The sequence below is a fragment of the Notamacropus eugenii genome, chromosome 6 (genome assembly GCF_028372415.1).
Source record: "Notamacropus eugenii isolate mMacEug1 chromosome 6, mMacEug1.pri_v2, whole genome shotgun sequence".
Taxonomy (NCBI): Eukaryota; Metazoa; Chordata; class Mammalia; order Diprotodontia; family Macropodidae; genus Notamacropus; species Notamacropus eugenii.
The window spans coordinates 172520132-172537291 of NC_092877.1; the positions used below are offsets into that span (position 1 = coordinate 172520132).

Consider the following 17160-nt stretch of genomic DNA (forward strand, 5'->3'; position numbering starts at 1 on the left):
GTTTTATAAAAAGATATTAAAGATATCAATGAAATCCCTAAGAAAAAATTTCCAGGGCCAGATGGATTTGCAAGTGAATTGTACCAAATATTTAAAGAAAAACTAATTCCTATACTATTTATGCTATTTGGAAAAACAGGTGAAGAAGGAGTCCCACCAAATTCCTTTTATGACGCAAATCTACTGCTGACACTTAAACCAGGAGGAGCCAAAATAGATAAAGAAAATTATAGACCACTTTCCCTAATAATATTGATATAGAATTACAGATGAAATGTTAACAAAGAGAGAGGGGAGGAAAGTAAAGGAGAGAGAAAAATTTGGAACTTAAAACTGTACAAAACTCAATGTTGAAAACTATCTTTATATGTAATTGGAAAAAATACTACTAATAAAAAAGAAAAAAACCAAAACATTTCACACTAATTGAATGTAAGTTACTACTGTTATTAAGAAAAGAGGTCAAAATTTAGACAAAGAATTAAGAAGCAAACAACTAAAGTGCCTATATCGTGTTCATTTCAATAAATTTCAGACTTTCCTAATCATGCATGTAGGTTCTGAAATATTCCACTTTACATTTAAGTGCTGACCCTATTCTTTTTTTTAATAAAATAATAGAAACATAAAGCTTAAGATAGAAGAGATACCAAGAGGATATCTAGTCCAACCTTATTATTTTAGAGGTGAGAAAAATACAACTGAGGAATATCAAGTGACTTGTTCACATTCACACAGGAGAGATTTGAACTCAGTGTCTCAGACTTTGATCTGTGTTTTTTCCGCTAGAATGTGCCTGCCTCTCTTAATTTAAAATACTAAATATAAAAGAATATTTTCCAACTGCTGGGCACATAACACTCTATCTTCAGCCTTAAACTAAAGAGACTGTGAAAGTGGCAACCATGTAGGTCACAATTCCAGCTTAGAAACTGAAGGCTCTTTTGATAGCAGTATTGAGATTCTTTTCTTAGACTTATTTATTCACTGCAATGCAGTGAAGCAGTATTGATTACCTAAGGGAGTTACAAATTAAAGCTTTCATACACTTTTGGAGGCAAGTCACAGAAGTTTTTGAATTTAGAAAGTGAATAACTAAAGGGGGAATTGTTTGTCATGCTATAAACTAATTTTTGTATAGTATAAAATATTTTATAAGGGAAGAGATGAATGAAACCACTGTAGTTGACTAACCATATTGCTCATGGTCAAAATAAAAAAAAATATTTCAAGGATATTAAAAAATGAATTAGCAGAGAAACATAGTACTTTAGAAGGGATAGAATTTCAGAAGGCATTCCAAACCCTTTACTTCATATTTGTAAATGGAAAGAAAATGAAACTGAAATTCAAAGAGTTGAAGGAGTTAATTAGTGGAAGAGCCAGGAATAGACCACATGGTCCTAAATCCTGCCTGCCTTATCTATCTACACTACAGCACCCTCTCATTGGAGAAAGATAACTTTACTTCTTTGCATTTGTCATTCTTGGTTCATGATGAATTGTGCAGGAAGATGATACTACACAATTATAATTATGGTTGCAAAAAAGCAAACTGAATATCAATCTTCAGAGAGCAGGAAAAAAAGACTTTTGGCTTACAATGTTTTGGGATAATTTATGGCTTTTCTCCCATAACCCTAAATTAAGATATCAAAGTAACCAGAATAAAGAATTAGGGAATACACAACTCCAGAAGATAATAATTTGTCAAAGTACCAGAAAACTCATAAATTTGGGGTTATTTTGACAAAAAATTTTGGGTTATTCACAATTAATGTAAACAAAAGAATGCAAGAAATTATGGCAAGAAAGCAGGATGTTGTTCTAGAATATAACTATTTCTTGATTGATAAATTTCATAGATACTCCATCTTCAACAAAATTCCTTAGTACAATTATGTTTATTAAAATTGGATATGTGATTTTAAAAATAAAATTTGTCTATGTAGTTACGTGATAAAAATTGAGGAATAAAACTTGACTTCTTTAGTCTTAAAGGCTTGTCATAACAATTTCATGTATGTAGCTAGAGATAGCCTATTTTACAAATCAATAAATGAGGAAAAAATCATTTCACTTATCACTTGAATAGCTATAGGAAACTGAAATATTTTTTTTTGAAAAAGAATATTTTTCAGGCAGTAGTAATATATACTTACAATTAAATACTGTTTCTTTTGCCATTGTGATTTTTCATTTCGTTTATGGAAAGGTTTACATGGTTCATCCCTTTCAGATGGGTAGGTTAATATAGCATGGTTAAAAGTACATGATAACACTTTCCTTTTAGCTCTGTTAGCATGTTCAAGTCATCTAAGCTTTCTGCTCCTCAGTTTTATCCCCATTCAAATGAGAGTACAGAGAATCAGAATACCCACACTACTTTTCTCACAAGGTAATGGGCAAATTGATTTGAAAAAGAAATCTCACAAATGTGGGATGAATTCATGATTACAAGTCCTGGTCATTAAGATTCCAAATGGCCCAGCTGGAAGGATTAAATATTAGGAGTTAATTCAGAAGAGCTCCCCTTTAAAAAACTGACTGCTTGAATCAGGAAATTAGAAAGTCTTCCTAGGGTCATGTTGGAGGTGGGCACATATGCACATATCTACCAAAAATCTAGGAACACATATGTATTACCTTTCATATGTCTGTTACCAGTCCAGCTAACTCCTGTGGCTTTTGTATCTTCTATGGTATATCTGACATGAAAGCTTTATGAATATTAAAAAATTTTGGAAACAGTTAAAATATATACATTTCCAAAGCTTGGATAAGTGATTTACAGTTCCCAAAATGGAAGAGGGCTATGCTCATCAGCTATTTCACTGCTTTACCTTTCTATGTCCAAATATTAGATCAGGTCGTGTGTGTGTGTGTGTGTGTGTGTGTGTGTGTGTGTGTGTGTGTATGTGAACATGTTACAGTTATAGGAGGCCTTCATATATTTGTTTTCCCCATGTTTAAGAATCAAAAACAAATAAAATTGCTAAATGTAATACATTTTAAAAGTTTTCAAAGCTTTTTAATGATTTGGTTAAATACATTTAGAATAATGGAGAAATGTGAAAATTGTTATTGTAACCTACTTGAAGAAATTTTTGGAGAAAAAAGAAAATATTAACACAAAAAATCTTGAGGTTTTTAGTAAAGAGTTTCATGATAGTAAACTACAAGGATAATTAAGTAAATAATAAATTAGAAATAATAAAAAATAATTTATATAATAAATAATAATAAAACAATTCCAACACTTTTAAAATAGAATATACACATAAACATGTATATGTGCATACGAATTTTAAGATTAATTTTTCATTTTTTCATTTAAATTAACTATTTTTTTGGATTTGTCAGTCCTACCTTCATGAGCCTCATCAGGTACATGGAAAGTAAATTTTGGATCAGAAGCACTCTCTGAACTGCTGATTTGTGATGCTCATTTGAGCTCATTTGAGCTGCTTAAGTTTCTTCTGTTTTTCATAGCTTTCAATTAGTAGGTAATTACTATGTTTAAAATAAAATATAAAACATAATATTTCTACATCAACCAAGATAAAATTATATGCATCAAGATTCTGCATATGTCAAATTTTAAATAATCAGATTATCACCAAAATTTTTTTATTCTTTTGATAACGTGTGTAGACTTACTACTTACTGCACCTATACTCTGAGTCACAGTAACATAGAATTAAATATAGGTTCAGAGCTTTAGGTCCTCTGCTCAAGTCTCTTCATTTTACAGATTAAGTAACTGAGTCCCTGAAAAGGTAACAGTTACCTAGCATCACACATGTAGTGAGAGGCATGATTTTTCCCCCAGGTACCGCTGACTTCAAATAAAGCACTCTTTCCCCTATTCCAAACTGCCATTCTGTAAATTCTAATGTTGGCTATTAATATCTATGATTTACTCTTTTTAGTTATCACTCATTTGCAAGCATACAAGATGTAATGTGATTTTTTCTAAAACTCACTTTTGTCTAATATAATTGAGAGGTGTCAGCAAAGGTTAAAAAACAAAGTGGGCACAGCCAAGATGGTGGAGTAGAAAGAGATGCACATACACCAGCTCTTCCCCCACAGCCCATAAAATACCTGTAAAGAATGACTCTAAACAAATTCTAGAGCAGCAGAAGCCACAGAACAACAGAGTGAAGGAGATTTCCAGCACAGGGTGACCTGTGAGGCCGGCAGGAAAAGTCTGTTGCACTGGATGCAGAGTGGACCACAGCCCAGCCTTGGCAATGCAGCGCTGGGAAGAGCAGGACCAGAACAGCCCTCGGGGGAAGAATTCCCAGAAGCAGCAGGGGTCCTCAGATCTCTCAAGACACAGGTGCCAAAGACAACTTCAAAGCTCAGTGAAAGGACTTTTTCAACTAGTCCCCCATTAGCCCTGGCCCCAAGCAGTGCCAGAGGCAGCATGGTGAGGGGAAGTGGTGGCTGTGGTGGCTGCAGGGGCTCCGGCAGTCAGCAACTAGCCTCAATTTTTGGAGCCTTTAGCTTAAAGCCTCTGGGGGAATTGAAGAGCTGATCTAAATATTAGCTGCGTGCCCTGACCAGGGGTGAGGAGGAGGGCTGATGTGGTCACAGATTCTGGGGGAAAAAAGTTTTTGGTTTCTCCCAAACCAGTGTTTACTCCTCTCCCTTGTTTGAGCAAACTTGGAGGAAATAAGATCTTACAGGTCCCTAGAGTATACCCTACTCTTGACAAAGGATCCAAAAGTAAAGTAACTGGTTGGAAAAATGCCAAAAAAGTGGGGAGAAATAAGACTATAGAAGAATACTTTGTGGGTGAACAGGTATTTTCTCCCATCCTTTTGGATGAGGAAGAACAATGCTTACCATCAGGGGAAGACATAAAAGTCAAGGCTTCTGCATCCCAAACATTCAAAGTAAATATGCAATGGTCTCAGGCCATGAAAGAGTTCAAAAAGGATTTTGAAAATCAAGTTAGAGAGGTGAAGGAAAAAATGAGAAGAGAAATGAGAGTGATGCAAGAAAATCATGAAAAGTGAGTCAACAGCTTGCTAGAGGAGAACAAAAAAATGCTGAAGAAGATAAGACCTTTAAAAATAGGCTAACTCACTTGGTAAAAGAGGTCCAAAAAGCCAATGAGGATAAAAATGCTTTAAAAAGCAGAATTAGCCAAATGGAAAAGGAGATTCAAAAGCTCACTGAAGAAAATACTTCTTTAAAAATTAGAATGGAACAGATGGAAGCTAATGACTTTATGATAAACCAAGATATTACAAAACAAAATCAAAAGAATGAAAAAATGGAACATAATATGAAATAGCTCATTGCAAAACCAACTGACCTGGAAGATACATCCAGGAGAGACAATTTAACAATTATGAGATTACCTGAAAGCCATGATCAAAAAAAGAGCCTAGACATCATCTTTCATGAAATTATCAAAGAAAGGTGCCCTGTTATTCGAGAACCAGAGGGTAAAATAAATATTCAAAGAATGCACCGATCACCTCCTAAAAGATTCAAAAAGAGAAACTCCTAGAAATATTGTAGTCAAATTCTAGAGTTCCAGGGTCAAGGAGAAAATATTCCAAGCGACTAGACATAAAGATTTTGAGCAATGAGGAAATACAATCAAGATAATACAAAATCTAGCAGCTTCTATATTAAGGGATCAAAGGGCCTGGAATAGGATATTCCAGAAGTCAAAGGAACTGGGATTAAAACAAAGAATCACCTATACAGCAAAACTGAGTATAATAGTTCAGAGAAAAAAATGATCATTCAATGAAGCAGAGGATGTTCAAGCATTCTTGATGAAAAGACCAGAACTGAAAAGAAAATTTGACTTTCAAACACAAGAATCAAAAGAAGCATGAAAAGGTAAACAGAAAAGAGAAATCACAAGGGACTTACTAAAGTTGAACTGTTTACATTCCTACATGGAAAGATGATATTTGCAACTCTTGAAACTTTTCTCAGTATCTGGGCAGTTGGAGGGATTATACACACACACACACACACACACACACACACACACACACACACACATATATATACAGAGAGAGAGAGAGAGAGAGAAAGAAAGAAAGAGAAACAGTGAGACAGAGAGTACATGGTGAGTTGAATAGGAAGGGATCATATCTAAAAAAGCAAAATTAAGGGATGAGAGAGGAATATATTGAGAGGTGAAAGGAAGAAATAGAATGAGTCACATTATCGCTCATAAAAGATGCAAGAAAAAGCTTTTCCAGTGGAGTATAAAAGCAGGGAGGTGAGAGAGAAAAAGGGACGCTTGTTCTTATCACATGTGGCTCAAGGAAGGAATAACATGCACACTCAATTTGGCACGAAAATCTATCTTACACTACAGGAAAGCAGGGGAGAAGGGTGGGGGGGATGATGGAAAATAGGGCAAATGAGAGCAGGGATCAATTAGAAGTAAACACTTGGGGAGGGACAAGGTCAAAAGAGAGAATAGAAGATATGGGGGGCAGGATAGGATGGAGGGAAATATAGTTAGTCTTACACAACATGACTATTATGGAAGTCATTTGCAAAACTACACATACATAGGCTATATTGAATCGCTTCCCTTCTCAGTGGGGATGGATGGGAAGGGAGGAAGGAAGAGATGTGGGAACTCAAAGTTTTAGGAACAAATGTTGAGAATTGCTTTTGCATACAACTAGGAAATAAGGTATACAGGTAAAGGGGTATAGAAATTTATCTTGCATTACAGGACAAGAGAGACTATGGGGATAAGGAAAGGGTGGGGTGTTAAAAAGGAAGGCACATTGGTGGAAGGGGTAATCAGAATGCAAAGTGTTTTGGGGTAAGGCGAGGGGAGAGATGCGGAGAAAATTTGGAACTCAAAATTTTGTGGAAATGAATATTGAAAACTTAAAATAAAAGAACAAAAAATACTCACTTCTCTAAATCAGACCTTCTAAGTAAATTATAAAACTTTCATGATGCTAAAATAATAAAATGTATGTAAAACACTGGAAAACCTTAAAGATGGAAGCTATTGTCATCATCATTATTACTTCTGAAATTTCTGATCTCAGAGTACTTGACTCTATTTTGTAGCCTGCATCTTGTTTATATCCTCCTGTACTTGGATGACCTAACTTGGGCATTTGCCCAGTTTCTTCTTACTGTCTTGAAGTATGCTTGCCAAATGCTTGCTATATTATGCAACTATGAAAGGTGCAGGCAGTCTCAGATAGTATAGAAGAAAATTATTTTAATTGCAATTATATAAAAATAATTAGAATTATAATGTTAGTACTTACATGGAATGCTCAGTGAAAATAGCATAGTCTTCAGCTTTCTGTCCATTTTTATCTTTACGAGAGAGATCAATATCATATTGAAGAAGAAGACTGACCACACCTCTTGGTTCACAACTGGCAGCAATCATCAAAGGTGTTCTAGAACAAAAAAGAAACAATTCACATTTAAAAATTGAAACTACTCACATGTAATTAGATGCTTCTTGTTATGTTTCAATAGGAGTATGTGTCCTATATGAGTTGCGTGTTCTTCATTGCCGAAGAAGACCATGCCATCAGAGAAATAATGACATGAGTTTGTTTTGAGTGAGGGAGGGCTGTGCAGGTAACCAGCCTCACTTATCCTCCAAAACCATCATAATCCAGTGACCAGATATTCATCAGGATGACTAGAGATGATTCAGGATGAGGCAATTGGGGTTAAGTGACTTGCCCAAGGTCACACAGCTAGTGAGTGTCAAGTGTCTGAGGTGAGATTTGAACTCAGAGTCCTTCACTGGTGCTCTATCCATTGCATCACCTAGCTGCCCTACCATGTTAATATGCATGTGGAACATGAACACTTAGTGATGGATATAAGTACTTTTATTGCTTAAGTGCACCATGAAAAATGGTAATTAAAACCAGAATGAAAGATAAGAATGAGAGGGGTTTTTTGGTCCTCATAGAGTTTTTAGCAGGGACTGTAAAATTTAAGGCTTTATGAGAGACAAGAAGAGAAGATGTCAAAGCCACTTTTGTACAACAGTTAAGAACCTTCAGAGAGACCATACACAGAGTTTCCATTTGTCTACTAGCGTTCAAAGTCAAGTGAAGGGTCTTTGAAAATGATTGGATTAGAAATAATCTTGGCAACTCACTCCATTGCTATTCCAATGCCGCTTCCAAATGTGGAACTGACCCTTGGTTGTCAAAATCTAATCCAGAAAAAGTTATTTTATGTCTTAACAAGCATGAAAGTCTCTGAACATGAATATAGCAATGAATTCTGTTGTTTAAGGACAAGTCTAAGTTAGTCCAGAAAGGTTCATCACCAGAAAGTAAGCACCACTTGATTTCAGGAAGGTCTATTAACACACGAAGGCAGTTGATTAAGAGTTAGTGTGATTGTGAGCTGCACTACTAGAGAGAATTTCCACAATGATGATAACTCAAATCTTCTAAAATATCGAGTTTGTGGTACACTGAATGATTCTTGGACTTTCTGACTAAGGCAGTATTGTACCAATACCAGTAATGTCAAGTAGATGTTTGCTGTCCCTTGTCTACTTAGTGACTAATACAACAGGATGACTCTGCTAAACGTTGAAGTCGTTTAAGAAGTATTTTCATTGGTGAAATCACGGATATTTTAAAGTTATTTTGAAGGGTTAATAAGGTCTTTCTAGCAAGTAGAAATGTTCATTCTGTTTAAACCTTTTTCTCTGATCCAAACTATCAATAGCAAACATAACAAAAGCCCAAAAGGAACCAGTGGATTATATTTGGGTAGAAAATAAGGGATTATGAGAAAGCCTGAAGCAAATGGAGTCATCAACTCTGATATTAGTAGCTAATATCATATGTTTCAAAATATACTTTTTTTAAAGATAATATTTAATTCTGGGAACCAAGATGGGCGAGTAAGTAGTAAATATCCATAACTTTCCCATATTCACCTCCAAACAACCGTAAAATAGTGCCCCAAAACAAATCCTGGAACAGAACAACCAGCAAAAATATTGGGTGAAACAATATTTGAGCGCAAGAAATTTGGAATGTTGGTGGGAAAGGTTTTTTTTACTTGGGTAAAAGGGAGCACAGTCCAGGACAGGAAGTGTCCCAGTAGGCCAGCAGCAAGCCCCACCTCAGCAAAGCAGTGGTAGGTCGTGAGCCCCAGTATGGTAGAACAGGGCAACGCCAACAGACGGACCACCCATGTGTCCCAGAATAGCCAGGGGAATTGGCAGACTCCAGCTATGAGAATCCACATGCCTTCATCAGAGCCCCAGGCAAACAGGTAGGCTCCATCTCTACAGGTGGTTACGCAAACTGTCATCTCCCAAAGTCCACAATGACAAATGCTTCAATGTGTCCCTAGGGAAATGCAAATACACTCCACCAGCCATAGCACATGCCAGACATCAGCATTAGAATCTCAACTCAACATCAGGTAAACTGCCAGACTCCTACTTCCTACAGCAGTGCCACCCATCCCCACTCCCACCCGCTTAGCGCAGCTACAGACAAGAGTGTCTGCCATGGGCCTCAGCAGAACATCAATGTAGCACAAGGACCTGTCGACCCTTGCAAAAGAAGACTGAAATAGTGCCCTTTCCACACTGTGAGCAGAGCTCAAATGTAAAAGAAATTGACATCGAAAAGAAAGAAAAAAGACCAAAAGGATGAGCAAAACAACCACACTTAAAAGAAATCTGGCCATAGAAAGTTATTGTGGTCACATGGAATATGGGGAAAAAAATTCAGTGGAGGATAATTTCAGAACACCTACGGCAAAATCCCAAAGAAAAAGAAGATGTGCTCTCAATCCCAGAAATAGCTCACAGAAGAGTTTAGAAAGGAACTTAAAATCTTATAAGAGAGGAAGAAGGATAAGTGGGAAAAGAAATGAGTGATCCAAGAGAATTATGACAACATAAAATATACAAACCAACCAACTATAGAAGCAAAATTAAAAAATGCTTTTCTCACGAATAAAGTCAGATCTAAACAAATGGAAAAATGTCATTTCCTCATGGGTAGGCCAAGATAATATCATAAAAATGACAATTCTACCGAAATTCATTTACTTATTCAATGCCATACCAATCAAACTACCAAACATTATTTTATAAAGATTAAAAGCAATAAAACTCATCTGGAAGAACAAAAGGTCCAGAATATCAAGGGAATTAATGAAAAGTAATGCAAGTGAAGCTGACCTATCTCTGCCAGATCTAAAACTGAATTGTATAAAGCAGCAATCATCAAAACTACTTGGTACTGCCTAAGAAACAGTGGTGGATCCGTGGAATAGGTTAGGTATCCAAGACACCATAGTCAATGACTACAGTAATCTACTGTATGATAAACCCAAAGACTCCTTAAGGAATAAGAATAAGGATAAGAATGGACAAAAACTGCTCAGAAAACTGGGGAAAAAAAGACTTGTGACAGAAAATGTTATCCACATCCAGAGAAAGAAGTAGGAGTCTGAATGGAGATTGAAGCATACTATTTTTGCTTTTTTTGCTTTTTCTGTCTTCAGATTTTTCCCTTTTATTCTAATTCTTCTATCACAACATGAACAGCCTATATCAGGTTACATACCATCCTGGGAAAGAGGGAGGGCAAAGAAAGGGGGAGGGCAGGGAAAGAAAAAAATTTGAACTCAAAATCTTAAAAAAGGGAAAGTTGAAAACTAAAAATAAAAAATTTAATTTAAAAAGAAAAAGAAACAAGAGGAAACTGAGAGAATATAGTGCTTTGCTTGGCCTCAAATATTAAAAGAACCAGGAGAAGGTTGCAGTGTCTTTCTTGGATCCTCTACGAAGAATTTACGGAATGTAAAGGAAAAAATCATGTAGGATAAGAAGTCACAATAGAAGTAAAATCTGAACCAGTGGCATGATAAGATCATGGGACCATCAAAGTCATTCATATTTTTCTTGTATTGATTTGTATTTGTTAGTGCACATATTCTTAAGGATAATCAAAGGAGGAAGGAGCAAAAATTACACAATTCAATTCTCATGAGAATCAATTGCATCACTAGTGCACAAAATTTCTGTGTGATGATCTTCAGTAACTTAAAACCAAACAGGAAAAACTGCAAATACAAATCACCAATTCACATTGGATGACATACCCGCCTGCACCTCTTTCTCTGTAGTGGAATCATAAATAATGGGCTTTCTTTTCATAGTTGATGTTTGTGGGCATTTTCACCCCTTCATAATGATGATCAATTCCAATTATTATTGTTCACTAAGAGTTCCATGATTTAAGTTGTTCTTATTCCTCCAGCATCTTCCCCCCTCTTTTTTTTTCAAGCTTTATTTACTGTACCTGTCAAAACTATCTGAGGTATTCACATTTGCTCCATGCCTTAATAAAAGATCTACCATATCTCGGTCATTTCCTATAACTGCAAGCAAAAGTGGTGTAAGGCCTTCCTGCAAAATCATATTAAAGATATTGTTACAGTATACAAGAAATATTTATACACTTCAATTCAGTTTAAGGCATTTTGTGAACATCTTGTGAACTTGCTAATGACATGCCAAGGAAGTATGGGACAATGGAACTTTGGAGGAGAAGAGCAGAGCATAAATCCTACTCCTGTTAGGTAATTTCTGCATGATCACAAGTAAATTAATTCATTTATCTCGACCTTAGTGTTCTCATATGTAAAATGACAAAATGAAACCTGATAGCCTCTGAGATTTCTTCCAGCTGTTAATGTGGGGTCAGGACATAGAAACTCAAGATTTGTAGAGACTGTTTCATATTATTTTAGGAGTATCTTCCTTTCTTGCTATCTTCATGTCCATAACCAATTATTGTCTGCATGCAGCCAACCTTATTTCCACTGTACTCTGCCAAGCTAAAACGATATTCTGGTCAGTTTTAAGATTGCCTAGTTCTCTTCACCCATTCCCCTGAAGTGTGTACAATCAACCTGAAAACTCAAGAAAATCTCACCTCAATGTGGTTAAGTCTGGAAGAAAGTCATTCCCTTGACATTTTCCCTCCCTTCCCAACGCTTCTAATGTATAATTTATTTTGTTTTCTCTCTCAAGTAGTGGTGACTAAGAGTTAAACCTTTTTCTTAAAAATCAAGCGTTGTTCTGTAATTCTAGAAAGAAAATGGTATAATGTTGAGGAAACAGAAAAAAAAAACAAACCTGCATACGCGTAAGAATTTGTTCTTGTGAAAATTCTGTGTAGTTTTATGCTTAATAGGAACACATTTTTAAAAGATTATTTTTAAAACATTATGGCATTTCTACATGCCACATTACATTATGTCATCACAAGTAAAGGTTTACATGTAGAAAAAGCATTGTAGGTAAATATCTGATAGAACCATTGCATTCTGGGGAACAAACCTAACATAGCATGCAAAGAAAATTCTGCTGAAATGGAAGAATAGAGAGCTAGCCTCAAGGTCAGTAAGATCCTGATTCAAGGCCTGCTGCTGACATACCTATACTGGCTGGGTGACACTGGGAAGTTACTGGAAATATCAGCATTCCAAAACACTCCCTAAGTCAGGGTTTCTTCACATTTTTTCGTGTCATCGACACGTTTTAAGAATAATGCTCTTAAATACCTAAAATGCAAAGAATGCAAAGAAAATCAATGACTTTGAAATAACTATAAAGTAAATGTTGATTTTTTTTTAAATTAATGGATCTCATGTTAAGAATTCCTGCTCTGAGATTAAATTTCAGAGCAGGTGCTGGTCTAAAGCAGTACAGGGAAGATCTACATTAAGAGGTCCGAAGTAAATGAAATCTCCTCCTCTGTTCCCCCTTGCCATCAGAAAATTCCAAAGGACAATAAACTTTGACTACAGAATTATTTTAAGCTATTTTCATTAAATAAATGCTTCCAAGAACATATGAATTATGACTATGTGAATTGGACATTACCTGATTTACACATTATAGCTCATAAAACACTTTGTTAAATAAGAGGTGGGATTCTACCTTGTTTTTTGCTTCCATTTCTACCTTATATCTAAGTAACTTGGCTGCTATCTTTATGTTATGTCCACAGGCAGCATAGTGAAGTGCAGTGTTGTGGTAGATATCCATAGGAAGAGTGTCTGCACCATGTTCCAGCAGGATAACTGCACACTCCTCCTGCTGACACTCTACTGCCTGTCAATATAATGTAGAGAAAGAGATAATAGGTAGTCTAAAATGAAAGTAATATATTAAAATATCATTAATGATATTTAAATGAGTAAAGCGTATTTTCTTACTCAAAGACTGAAATAAAAACACATTACACAGACCAGCATGGTTAACTAGTACATACCTTTATTAAAGGTATTTGACACTTATTGTCATACCAGTTTAGCTTGCATTTTTTCTCTACTAAGAGGGACACAACATCTGGAAATCCATGAGCACAGGCCAGGTGGAGTGGTGTCCTATGGAAATGAGAGAGCTATACGATTGCTTCATAATTACAAAGATCAAAATTGTATTATTATTATTATATACTGTAGTTCTAACATAAAAAAGTTTTAACATAACAATATAAAAATAAAAATTATTATTATGCTTGAAATGTAAATCATTGCCAAAATAAAGATAAGTGGTCACTACTGTAACCCGAAGAAATCTACAATATGTATTAGCTCTCCTTACAGGATATGATGAACAAAAGTACCTAGGAGATGAAGAGCAGGTAGATTAAGATTTCACTAGAGACTGGCATGGGAACTTTGCTCAGTTTCTGACCTCAAGTGGTTCATCTCTCCATGGGCAACTTGATGGTCCCTTGTATCTTGAGACTCACCATACTGATTCCAGTCTTAGTGCAGACACCCTACTGGCATAGCCCATTGCAGCTCAGAACTCATGAGCCCAAGAGATCTGCCAGCCTCAACCTCACTGGTAGCTAGGATTATAGGTATGCAACACCTTACTTGGTTGTTAAGGCTAATAACAACTTTTTCCACTAAGGGTATTCATAATTACAAAGTATTTAGTAAGGCAGCTGCCTCAGGAAAAAAAAAATTCAAATTTGTTTATTTTGTATTTCGACAAGCACATACGCATATGTGTGTGCATTCTCCACTAAAGCCTTACTGCAATGCAGCATTGAACAGGTGAAAGGGCTCTGTGTTGCTAAAGGCTATTTAAGCAGGGTGCAAGTTTTGGTAGCTCTACCATGCTGGCAAGGTAAGAGCCTGGTATGTCTGCTGTCCAAAGATCAACCTAAAGATTTCACCAGGTTGGTCAAAGGAGGATGAATTGTTTTATCAATAGCAAATCTCAAATATCAACTGTGTTGTTCAGTCTTTCAGTCATGTTTAACTCTTAGTGAACCTCATTTGGGATTTTCTTGACAAAGACACTAGCATGGTTTCCCAATTCCTTCTCCAGCTCATTTTACTGATGAGGGTACTGAAGCAAAAAGGATTGAGTGACTTACCCAGAGTCACACAGTTAATCAATGTCTGAGGCGAGAGTTGAATTCATACACATGAGTATTCCTGACTCCAGGCCCAGTATTTTATCCATTGATTCACTTAGCTGCCTCTGGCTGATCACCTGCCTGATTATATATATATATATATATATATATATATGTGTGTGTGTGTGTGTGTGTGTGTGTGTGTGTGTGTTTCATTGCTGAAGAAGACCATGCCATCAGAGAAATAATGACATGACTTGAACTTTGTTTTGAATAACGAAGTCTGTGCAGGTCACCAACCTCACTTCTCTTCCAGAGCCATCTGAATCCAGTGACCAGATATTCATCAGGATGACTGGAGATGACCCAGGTTAAGTGACTTGCCCAAGGTCACACAGCTAGTGTCAAGTATCGGAGGTGACATTTGAACTCAGGTCCTCCTGACTCCTGCACTGGTGCTCTATCCACTGCACCACCTAGCTACCCCTTAGGATTCATGATATGTATTGGTGGAAGGAATATCCATACCAACAAAATCACGTATTCCTGAAGCAATGAATGTGGATCTAAATATTCAAAGATAGATAGTTTTCATTTTTCTTGTTCTTCTGGATTACCCTTTTGCCTTTTCCCTCATTCCTTCTTCACATAGGGAGAGGGAACAGGTTTCTTCCTTTCCCATCCTCAGAGATGCAATGGTGATGTGGTTGGATGAAGCCTGAGAAGTAAGGCAACTAGCACGTAGTATCTACTGTGTCCCAGACACTGTGCTAAGCACTTAATAAATGTTCTCTTATCTATTCCTTGTAATAACCTTGGGAAGTAGGTGCCATTATTAGCCTCCTTTCATAGTTGAGGAAACAGAGACAAAGAATAGTTAAGGAACTTGCTCAGGATCACACAACTGGAAAGCATTTGAGGATGAATTTGAATTCAGGTCTTTCTGACCTTCCAGGCTCAATACTCTATCCACAATCAAAAATTATTTTTGACAAGACAATACTATCTTAAATTAGTAATAATGCAAAACAGAAAAACAACATTGAATACTATTTCTGTATCTCTGGAAAATATTGGATGCTAATGCTTAAAGAACAAAAGGGGGAGATGAAATGAAGCCTTTGATAATGGAAACTGTAAAAGGAATAGTTCCTTCAAAATAAATTTGAGATTGGTTCATTCAATTTATACTAATTTTCTATTTCTGAATCCAGTTGTATCCCATCCCTATCAGCTATGATTAGGGTAGGATTTTATTTTATTCAGAAAAGGGACAAAAGGAAAAGGGAAGCAGGGTAAGAGAGCCAGGGTGGATAGAGATATTCCTGAGAGAGAGAGGGGAAGGAATTTAAAAACGTGTTTATATACATTTGAGAAATTACTTAAGAAACTGAGTTATGAGTGGTGAAACAAATGAGAAAGGAAAGAAGTAAAACAGCCTCAAATGCTCACTGTTGGGGTAAAAGATGATGAAAGAGAAAGATATTGGGTCAGCCATTACACTGACTGAGTGGCACCATGGGGGCAGGTCAACGTCGTTGCTGTGTATTTTAGGGAAGAATATAAGCACAAAGATAGAGGGGCGAGAAGAATCTGTGACAACTTTCAATCTGAATTCATATGTAGTTGCTGTTAGCAATTACAACATTCATCATTCTGGGAATATTTCTTTCCATGTTAAGTATAGTTAAGTATATAGTTAAGTATAGTATAGTTATAGTTAGTATAGGGGATAATTATCTATTTGACATACAATGCAGGCTCAACAGACTAATATTCTCTTCTTTGGTCACGTTGAACACATTGAAAAATATCTCAACCTTGAGAAGGGACTAGCATTTTTAAAACTATATAGTGACCGGATGTAGGTTTTTGTTTTTCTTCACTTTTAGAAAACATTTGTATTTTAAACAAATAGTTTCCTACACTCATTTCTGTTATCATTACTTCATTTTAAATGTTTTAATCAACATTAATCAACTCAACAAAATAACATTTATGGGAAGGGCAAAAGTGATTACTCTGCAAATCACAGTATGTGTATCAGAAGAAGGTCAGCGCGGATAGTCAGACAACCATGAAAGCTTCAGCTGCTTCAGTGAGCCAATACTCCAGTTGTTTTAACCTATGAGGTTGTTTTCATTTATCCATTCCTACTTTGACTCTATGAATGAGAAGGCAATGACTTGTCACGGACTTATGTGCATAGGGAACATGGCAATTTCTTGGCTTTTACGACAATTGAAAATATTAATAAAAACTCAAAATATAGTTCTCACTTTTCATTTTGAAAGCTAATGTATGACTAATATTAGAAATTACATTCAATGTATGGGTCATGGTTAAAACAGGACAGCGTTTCATTGTTTCTAAGAACACATATAAAATTATTTGTACATTTTCACCAATGAAGAAACTATGCAAAATTCAATTGGGACGATTTGAACCATGAAATTTCCATCCTGGATTCCACAAAATTCCAATATTGAACAGAGAAAATAAGCAAACAAACAAACATATATATATATATATATATATATATATATATATATATATATATATATATATATATATATATATATATATATATACATATATATGCATATATATATGCCCTTGAAAAATATATTTGAAACTTTACTTCCCTATGGATAATTTCAGTGATTGATGTTTAAAGATCCCCTTCCATATGTTGTTGAATACACTGCAGAAAAGCAGCACAGTATGGTGGACAGAAAGCAAG

At 35.7% G+C, this 17160-nt stretch overlaps 1 pseudogene; it reads right to left on the minus strand.

Annotated features, from left to right (window-relative positions):
• Window positions 1-17160, minus strand: part of LOC140512186 (nucleophosmin pseudogene) — a 355194-nt pseudogene that overhangs the window by 68554 nt on the left and 269480 nt on the right.